Source organism: Oncorhynchus clarkii, unplaced genomic scaffold (genome assembly GCF_045791955.1).
Source record: "Oncorhynchus clarkii lewisi isolate Uvic-CL-2024 unplaced genomic scaffold, UVic_Ocla_1.0 unplaced_contig_4951_pilon_pilon, whole genome shotgun sequence".
Classification (NCBI taxonomy): domain Eukaryota; kingdom Metazoa; phylum Chordata; class Actinopteri; order Salmoniformes; family Salmonidae; genus Oncorhynchus; species Oncorhynchus clarkii.
In genome coordinates, this window is record NW_027259721.1 from 13811 (window position 1) to 24758 (window position 10948).

Consider the following 10948-nt stretch of genomic DNA (forward strand, 5'->3'; position numbering starts at 1 on the left):
CAAATTGGGCCCAATTAGCCATTTTCCCTCCCCGGTGTCATGTGACTCGTTAGTGTTACAAGGTCTCAGGTGTGAATGGGGAGCAGGTGTGTTAAATTTGGTGTCGTCGCTCTCACACTCCCTCATACTGACTGGTCACTGGAAGTTCAACATGGCACCTCATGGCAAAGAACTCTGAGGATCTGATTATAAAAAAATGTATTGGACATTTTTTATTGGACATTTGGAAAGGCACACACCTGTCTATATAAGCTCCCACAGTTGACAGTGCATGTCAAAGCAAAAACCAAGCCATGTGGTGGAAGGAATTGTCCGTAGAGCTCCGAGACAGGATTGTATCGAGGCACAGATCAGGGGAATGGTACCAAAAAAAATGTATGCAGCATTGAAAGTTCCCAAGAACACAGTGGCCTCCATCATTCTTAAATGGAAGACGTTTGGAAGTACCAAGACTCTTCCTAGACTCTTCCTCGACAACTACAAATACCTAGGTGTCTGGTTAGACTAAACTCTCCTTCCAGACTCACATAAAACATCTCCATCCCTGATCTTGACAGCCCCTCTCCCCTCCATTTCCACAGGTCCTTCCAACCTGGACTCAGGGGTAGACGGAACATAGTAAACGTAAAGCTGTAACATTCAAATGAGTATCATATGTTACGTTTCGTATGGTTTGTATTCATATGTAGTTGTCCATTTCATAGATGTTAAAAAATGCAATTCGTATGATATGCTACATATTGAAATTTATTTTGGCTAACGTTAGCTAGGCTAGGGGCTGGGGGAATCAGGTTAAGAGTTATGGTAAGCTAACGTGCTAAGTAATTGCAAAGTTGCTAATTAGCTAAAATGTTATCTATGATGTGATACAAACATGCAACCTTTGGGTTGCTAGACGTTGACATACACCCAACCAACCTCCCTACTTTAGTTTTTGACTTAAGTAACCATATCAACCGTAACACATCATACTCATTTGAGTGTCACAGATTTAACCTTACTATGTTATGTCTCGTCTGAGGCCAGGCTGATCCTTCTGTCACGTTGACAAGAAGCGCTCTCAAAAAAACACGCTGCATTGTGTTCTGTTGTAATTCTCACCCTGCTGCAGCACGTTCACATCTTCCCCCCCAGTGTGATTACTGATAAAGAAACAGGCTACACAGGAAATCAGTACAGTGCCAACCGTTAGTGACGGTGTACATGTAGCAGCACATACTCACAGCCACACGTGGTTGTTACTCACTGGTGAATAATGTTTCCTTCACAAATGTAACAGAGGTCAAGCTCACATCATGGATCTGGGAAAAAAAAGGTAGTGTCAGTATACAATAAAAGGCCTGGGGCAAAGGGGTATGAGATGAGAGATACTTTCTTTAATAGGAATTCAACTCCATTTGGAAGCAATAGTTTACAGCATGTTCAGTATTGTACAGCATATTTGGTACAACACCAGGTCCGTATTATGGCAAGAACATCTCAAATAAGCAAAGGGAAATGACAGTCCTTCATTACTTTAAGACATGAATGTCAGTCAATGCAGAACATTTCAAGTGCAGTCGCAAAAACCATCATCCGCTGTGATGAAACTGGCTCTCATGAGGACCACCACAGGAAAGGAAGACCCAGAGGTACCTCTGCTGTGATGAAACGGTCTCTCATGAGGACCGTCACAGGAAGACCCAGAGTTACCTCTGCTGTGATGAAACTGGCTCTCATGAGGACCGTCACAGGAAAGGAACACCCAGAGTTACCTCTGCTGTGATGAAACTGGCTCTCATGAGGACCGTCACAGGAAAGGAAGACCCAGAGTTACCTCTGCTGTGATGAAACGGTCTCTCATGAGGACCGTCACAGGAAAGGAAGACCCAGAGTTACCTCTGCTGTGATGAAACTGGCTCTCATGAGGACCGTCACAGGAAAGGAAGACCCAGAGTTACCTCTGCTGTGATGAAACTGGCTCTCATGAGGACCACCACAGGAAAGGAAGACCCAGAGTTACCTCTGCTGTGATGAAACTGGCTCTCATGAGGACCGCCACAGGAAAGGAAGACCCAGAGTTACCTCTGCTGTGATGAAACTGGCTCTCATGAGGACCACCACAGGAAAGGAAGACCCAGAGTTACCTCTGCTGTGATGAAACTGGCTCTCATGAGGACCACCACAGGAAAGGAAGACCCAGAGTTACCTCTGCTGTGATGAAACTGGCTCTCATGAGGACCACCACAGGAAAGGAAGACCCAGAGTTACCTCTGCTGTGATGAAACTGGCTCTCATGAGGACCGCCACAGGAAAGGAAGACCCAGAGGATAAATTCATTAGAGTTAATTGCACCTTAGATTGCAGCCCAAATAAATGCTTCAGAGTTCAAGTAACAGACATCTCAACATCAACTTTTCAGAGGAGACTACGTGAATCAGGCCTTCATGGTCAAATTGCTGCTAAGAAACCACCACTAAAGGACACCAATAAGAAGAGACGTGCTTGGGCCAAGAAACACGAGCAATGGACATTTGACTGGTGGAAATATGTCCTAGAATTCAAGGCACACTTCACCAGCATGGCTACCACAGCATTCTGCAGCGAAACGCCATCCCATCTGGTTTGCGCTTAGTGGGACTATCATTTGTTTTTCAACAGGACAATGACCCAAAAAAACACACCGCCATGCTGTGTAAGAGCTATTTGATGAAGGAGAGTGATGGAATGCTGCATCAGATGACCTGGCATCAAGGCAAAGGGTGGCTACTTTGAAGAATCTAAAATATATTTTGATTTAACACTTTTTTGGTTACTACATGATTCCATATGTGTTATTTCATAGTTGATGTCTTTACTAGTATTCAACAATGTAGAAAACAGTGAAAATAAAATAAACTTGAATGAGTAGGTGTGTTACTGTAAAATGCGACAATTGTTTGTGCACAAGACTCACCAGGACTACTTTTGTAAACCTACAGTAGGTAACTATAATGCAGCTAGGTATGATAAAGCATAGACAAACATTTGCATTGGCTGTGTTTGAGGCTTTGACAGATGTAATGTATGGTTTTGTTGGATGCATTTTGTTTTATGTCACTTTTTATCCCAAATGATGCTGATAATTTAACTTTGACAAAATGTTGTATGAATAGTGCAAAACCTCTAAGATTAATTTGTTCCACAGGGGAGTTTCACCTCAGAAAACAAACCATCAGAAAGAGAGACATCAATAAACATAGACCTTCAGGGATTCAGTTCTTGTTTAAAACTCAGGGGCCCAACCAGTAACAGTCGGACCAAAGCACCTTTCAAAACAAAGATGAAGTCAAATAATAAGAAAACATGACACTTCCTGATGTCAGATTCTATAAGAATCATAAAAGGACAAAACTAATTAAATGTTTCTAAAAGTAACGGCCCAGTCCATCACCCGGGCAGAGCTTCCTGCTATCCAGGACCACTATACCAGGCGGTGTCAAGAGGAAGGCCCCAAACGTTGTGAAAGACTCAAGCAACCACAGTGCACCACGTCTGGAACCAACACGACCCTGAACAGCTTCTATACACAAGTCATAGAAAAGAAAGGTGGACTGAAAAGAAAGGCCATCCTGCTGCATAAATAAAATAATCCATTAAAAAAATATTTTGGTATTTGATAGTCCCAAAATGTTAAACATGTCAACAGACAAGTTTCCAAAAATATTGGACTTTCATGATATGACGTCTCTCCCCATCTTGGCCTGCGCCAGTGTCTGCCAGGAATCCACTTCCTGGTCTGTCCTGATTGGCTCCCCACAACTACAACCCTGCTGGGTGGAGCCTCCCTCTGTGGAGCAGATCCCAGAGTCTCCGCTGTCCTGGCAGATGTGCCTGTCGCTGTCCTGACCCAGCTCTGAGGGGGGCGCTGTGAGGGGAGGAAGGACGTGTATCTCCAGTAGCACCACCTCAGAACAGATGGTCAGCTTATGACAGCACAGCTCCGCCTCTGAATCAGCAGTGAGGAGGCGGGGCATGTCGGAACCGGGGGAGGAGTCACAGAGGTACTGGGGTAAGGGGAAGAGAGAAAGATAAATTGTCATTGCTTATTCCCAACCACCCTTAAACACACAGACACACCCACCAACCAAGAGGATGGACGGTACACCTGGATACTACTGTTATGCTGTTTACTGTTGAGTAAGCGTTTGTGAGGCCTACCTCCTGGATGTGTGCAGGCAGCTGGATAGAGGGGTAAAAGGTGTTTTTGAGGACTCTGTAGAACCTGATAAAGGCGTAGGAGGAAAGCAACACGAGCAGGAAACACACCATCATGGAGACCAGGAAGTACAGGAAGATCTGCCCGTACGGGGTGTCACCTGAGGACGAGAACAGTCACACTTTAGTGGCCTTATTATGCAATTACTCCTGTAAAACACGCTCTCTGGCATCTCTACACACACATTATACAGGTAGGTAATTTGTCAAGCAATTTGGAAACAAATCTCCAAGCCTTTAGTGTGAAATGTTCATTCCTACCCTCCGTCTGCATGCACTGGGGTTCTGTGTAGCTGCTAGTCTTGTTGTAGTAGTCGTAGCGAGACTGGATCATGACACAGTACCACGTCCAGGCCTCCAGCTCAGGCAGCGTCACCAGGTTGTTGCTAGAGTCCAACACTTTAGGCTTCAGACCCTGAACATCCAATAAGAACACGTTATAAAATCAGACAGTGTTGGGATACGCTGCCCTGTCTTGCACTACTACTTGTTTCAACTGGAAGAGTTCCAGAGAACATGGAACGACAACTTTGCATTTCATCTGAATATAGAACACTTCAAACCCTTCTAGAATACAGAGCCCCATCATAGAACACTTCACACCCTTCCAGAATACAAATCACCATCATAGAACACTTCACAACCTTCTAGAATACAGAGCACCATCATAGAACACTTCACATCCTTCCAGAATACAAAGCACCATCATAGAACACTTCACATCCTTCCAGAATACAAATCACCATCATAGAACACTTCAAAACCTTCTAGAATACAGAGCACCAACCAGTTACCTGCATTGAAAGCCTTATTAGAACACACTTGTGTTCCTATCTTTAAGTTTATTGTTACACCATGTTGTAGCTTCTGGTATTTTATAGCAGTCCCAGGGTTACTGAGGGGAGGCCCAGGTGACAGCAGTCCCAGGTTTACTGAGGGGAGGCCCAGGTGACAGCAGTCCCAGGGTTACTGAGGGGAGGCCCAGGTGACAGCAGTCCCAGGTTTACTGAGGGGAGGCCCAGGTGACAGCAGTCCCAGGTTTACTGAGGGGAGACCCAGGTGACAGCAGTCCCAGGTTTACTGAGGGGAGGCCCAGGTGACAGCAGTCCCAGGGTTACTGAGGGGATGCCCAGGTGACAGCAGTCCCAGGGTTACTGAGGGGATGCCCAGGTGACAGCAGTCCCAGGGTTACTGAGGGGAGGCCCAGGTGATAGCAGTCCCAGGGTTACTGAGGGGAGGCCCACAAGTCTTTAGAGGCCACAAAACAAGGCAGAAGGTTGTGCCAGTACCTGAGGGTCATCAAAGCGGCTCCAGTACAGGATGCGGTAGTCCAGGTAGAAGACGTGTTCCTTCATGGAGTGCTGGGTGCTGGTCAGGGGGTCAGAGATGGTCACGTTCAGCAGGTTCCCCACAGGAGCCATCTCCACCCTGGACGGTGGGCCCAACGAAGCTAGGCAGGGGGAAGAACAGAGAAGACCTAAATAAACTCACTAATAATCAATAGTCGCCATACAGGCAACTCCAGAGTCCTGGGAATGATTCTTGTTGAAGGACAGATTTACGGTCTCTGTGCTAGTTGTGTGTGAGGGTGGCTGTGCGTGTTGGCGTGTCGCTGTGTGTGAGTTATATTTTCATTTTATTTAACCAGGTAAGACCCATTGAGGTAAAAAGCCTATTTTGTGAGGGGCGACCTGGCAAGAAGGCAAAACAGGGAAATAGCAGCGTGTCCAGAAAATATTACAGAAAAATACAAAAGCTGTGTTCGAATACCCACACTAACATACTGTATATACACTACATACTATTTGTTATTTTTTATTATACTGTAAACTAAACGGTATTCTTTCAGTTGAGCGTACTAGTGCTTGACCCGTCTATCCCGGAAGTTGATGCTGTTGCTTTGCAACCACTTGCTAGATTGTTAGAATAACAAATTATTAGCTAGGACATCATACAACTTTGGCCGTGTTCTTAAATTCAATCTGGGAGTGGCAGAGCACGCTCTGGGCATTCCTAAATTCAGAGTGTTGTCAGATAGATTATCTGTTCATGAGCGCTCAGAGCGCACACTGGACGCTCTGGCGGAGGGCTAGGGTTGATCCAAGTGTTCTGACCTCAGCTTGGGTGCTTGGCTGCCGTTGTAACTGGCTAATGTTGGCTAGCTTGCTAGCTACATCCAGACACAAATGAGAGAACACTTCACTCTGACCATTTTACTCACCCTAGCAGAGCTGGTTAGGCTGGTTTCATGTTATCTAGAGTGTTGGTAACCAACTGTGCTGCTGGCAACAATTTAATCATGCTTTTTAAATTATTATTATAATATTTTTTTTAAGATCACCAGAGCGAAATAGCAATGTCCACTGACAACACACTAAGACTACACAACTTAACTAAATTAAATAGCATATAGTTGATATACTGGCAAGTCCGATGTATTAGTAGCCAACTAACATTAGGTAGCTAGCTAACATACCGGTACATACTGCTGTAATATGCTATGTGGTTCGTAAGGATAGCGAAGCTAACAAAATGTGTAACGTATTTGAAAAGTAATTACTTTATGACTTACTCAACATTTGTCATAATTAGTTAAAGCAATGAATTTGTATCCTCTCTCGTCAGACCTCGGCTGCATATTTTCCACCAAATACATCAAATCTGAAAATGTTGTGAAGCCACACCCCCTTTTTTGAGGAATTGCATTATGGGCCCTAAAGTACGGAAATAGTGTCCTCTGCGTGTATACTTCGGCAAATTTAGGACCACATCTGGGAATTGTCATACTAACTATATCTGTAAAATGGTATAGAGACATCCCCTCTGTCGAAGGCGCTTGGACCTTCTTTTTTGATATTTTCAATGGTATTGTTAACAAACACGCCCCCATAAAGAAAATGAGAATTACAAAAAAAAAAAAGGTTCAGCCCCTGGTTCGACCGCGATCTTGCAGAGTTACTCCACCTCAAGAATTGCATTTGGCGAAAGGCTCAGCACACACATCCTCAGGCTGACTGGCTATCGTTCAGGCAAATGAGAAATAAGTGCACTCAGGCTATCCGGAAGGCCAATGTTAGTTACTTTAAGGAGCAGTTCTAGCTCTGTGGGTCTAACACCAAGACGTTCTGGAAAACGGTTAAAGACCTGGAGAATAAACCTGCCTCCTCACAGCCGCCTATGTCCCTTAATGTTGATGTGGTTGTTACTGACAAGAACATGGCTGAGCTTTAAAAAAAAAAAAAAAAACACCATTTCATTAAGTCAGGGTTCCTATTTGACTCAGCCATGCCTCCCTGCCCGTCCAACATTTCCTCATCTCCCACCCCTCTGAAGCGACTATCCCCGATGCTTCTCCCTCTTTTTCCCCTGCCCCGCTACAAAGTCTCTCCCTGCAGGCAGTCACTAAGTCCGAGGTGCTAAAGGAATTCCTTAAACTTGACCCCCCCAAAAAACGTGAGTCAGATGGATTAGACCATTTCTTTAAAAAAAAAAATCTTACACCTATCATTGCCAAGCCTGTATCTCCTTTCTGGGGAGGTTCCCATTGCTTTGATGGGAGCCACAGTTAATCCTTTATTTAAAAAGGGGGAGATCAAGCTGATCCTAACTGTTATAGGCCAATTTTTTATTTTGCCCTGTTTAATCAAAAGTGATGGAAAAACTTGTCGATAATCAACTGACTGGCTTTCTTGATGTCAATAGTATTCTCTCGGTTATGCAATCTGGTTTCCGCTCAGGTTATGGATGGGTCACTGCAACCTTAAAAAGGTCCTCAATGACGTCACCATTGCCCTTGATTCAAAGCAATATTGTGCTGCTATTTTTATTGACTTGGCCAAATCTTTTGATACGGTAGACCATTCCATTCTTGTGGGCCAGCTAAGGAGTATTGGTGTCTCTGAGGGGTCTTTGGCCTCGTTTACTGACTCGCTCTCAAATAGTGCAGTGTATAAAGTCAGAACATCTGCTGTCTCAGCCACTACCGGTCACCAAGGGAGTACCCCAAGGCTCGATCCTAGACCCCACGCTCTTCAAAAATGTACATTAACAACATAGCTCAGGCAGAAGGATGCTCTCTAATCCATTTGAAGATTAGAAACAACTGCAGCTATCACAAAGAGTGTCGTCGATCAGCGTCTTAAAAACGGGCAAAGACACTAACTCCCATAACTTTAATATCTTTCAAAGCATATTCCAGGATGAAGGCATTATGGGGAAAAATATTGCTTTCCCCACCTCAGTTCTAGCCTTAGGAACAGACAAGGACAGCAGCGACTGTGAAGGAAGACTGTATTGAGTGACTGATCTGGTAAGCGACGAACAGAGACACAAAGGGAGTTGTCCCATCAATGCTTTGTATACAAAAGTGTACCAGTGCTTTAGCCTCCTGGTGGCGAGAGAGGTACATTGCACCATGGGTAATTGATGTAGCATTTGTTTCAAATCTTAAAGCACCATGATACACTGTGTCCAGAGTTTAAGGTACTTGTGGAGGCCTGCATATAGACAATATCACTGTAATCGAGGACCGATAACAAAGTGCTTTGAACAAGATAATTTGACAGACATTGAAAAGCAAGATTTGTTCCTAAAATAGAAACCCAATTGCAACTACAGTTTCTTCGTCAATGTTATCAATGTGCTGTTTAAAAAAATCAGCTTTTCATCCAACTAATTCCCATGATACTTATAGGAGGTGACCCTATCAATTTGCTGGCCTTTCATAGTTAAAATCTGAAAGTGACTCCATCTGCTAAATATAAGAAAAAAAAATGCTCAAGCTTCAATTTGAAAAGAGGTCTCTGAATAACATCAACAGCCAACTAACTATTAGTCCAGAAAAGCGATCTCAATATTAGATGTGCAAGAATAAGTCATTGTGTCATCAGCATACAGATGGAGATTTGCAGAGTCAACAGTCTTCCCTGTGTAATTTATATAGTGTAAAAAAGATCTGACCTAAAGTGGAGCCCTGGGGGACGCCTTCGAAACTCAGATTCCATACCCTGCTGTGCTACACACTGTTCTGTCATAAAGGTCGTTTTTGGAACCAATACAATGCATCAACACTTAAACTTTTATTTAGTCTATTCAACAGCAGGGCGTGGTCAACAGTGTCAAAGGCCTTTGACAAGTCGATAGAAAGTGAGCATCTAGAAAATCACCAACATTATTGCAGTAATTGTACTATACTGTCCTACCAAGCAAAACTGGCAGTAACTGCTCATTTGGTCAAAAATGAGTTAGTCATTTTTGCTACAGTAAATACATGCTTAATCATGTGGACAAGTATCCTGCCTCTATTGTATTGTATTGTGGTGAAAATTGGGGTCATGTTAACAGTTACTGTATAAAGTTACTGTGAAACCAAGGTAAATAAAAGCCATTTTCCTCAGATCCACACTATGAGCAGGTACTGCCTTTTTGCTTGGTAGGGCAGCATACTGGGCTCTAAAACCCAACTGGAATTGAGAACCTGAAAAAAACTCAACTCAGTTTTTTTTCCTAAATGTTTGGATGTGCAGACAGTTTAGACATGGGACGATAGTTATCCAATTGGGACAGATCTCCACCCTTAACGTAAAGGCATGACGTAGGCTGCTTTCCAGACTTTAGGAATGGTATTACTCACCAATGAAATATTTAATATATGAGTGAGAGGGGCAGCAATAATCTCTGCACCCATTATTTGAAAAATTAGGGTTCAATTCATCCGGACCAGCCGGCTTTCTTAATACCAATAGATTTGATTGCCTTTACAACTTCTGAAAGCTCAATCAACACACGCGTTTGGCTGTGTGTGTGTGTGTGGCGGTGTTTAAATGTGACTGTCTGCAACTGTGTTTATTTTCTTCTCTAATTTAGTTTATTTTTTCATCTGTGCCCAAGTCTGTCTGCCTTCTCCCATTCCTCTCACCGTTTTTATGAGGGCAGAAGTCTTTGTTGACCCAGTGTGAGTTGACTCCGTCTGCGCTGGCTTGGACTCGGAGCACGTACACGCCCAGGTAGCGCAGATTAGAACCTGTGAGGTCACAGCGGGTGCGTGTGGTCCTTTCACACACACGGCTCCAGTTCTTCTTCTTCTTCTTCTTCATCTTCATCTTGTACTTCCTGTTGGGGAGCGAGCGAGAGGGTCAGTGATGAGAGGCAGTCTTGGCCTAATACCAGATCATGACTCTTGGTGGTAAAATAAAGCAGACAAGTCACTGTTTGGGTGTAGGAGGTGAAATACGGTATCATGTGACATGGAGGTGACATACAGTACAGTATGTGACATGTAGGAGGGGGAGGTGAACTACAGTATGTGACATGTAGGAGGGGGAGGTGAAATACAGTATGTGACATGTAGGAGGTGAAATACAGTATGTGACATGTAGGAGGTGAAATACAGTATGTGACATGTAGGAGGGGGAGGTGAACTACAGTATGTGACATGTAGGAGGGGGGAGGTGAACTACAGTATGTGACATGTAGTAGGAGGTGAAATACATTAAGTGACATGTAGGAGGTGAAATACAGTTTGTGACATGTAGGAGGGGAGGTGAACTACAGTATGTGACATGTAGGAGGGGGGAGGTGAACTACAGTATGTGACATGTAGTAGGAGGTGAAATACAGTAAGTGACACGTAGTAGGAGGTGAAATACATTAAGTGACATGTAGGAGGTGAAATACAGTTTGTGACATGTAGGAGGGGAGGTGAACTACAGTA

The 10948-nt window shown here is 43.9% G+C and overlaps 1 pseudogene; it reads right to left on the reverse strand.

The window, feature by feature from the left end:
- Positions 1-3660: 3660 nt before the first annotated feature.
- On the reverse strand, positions 3661-10347 carry LOC139400766 (interferon alpha/beta receptor 1a-like; annotated as a pseudogene).
- Between the last annotated feature and the right edge of the window lie 601 nt (positions 10348-10948).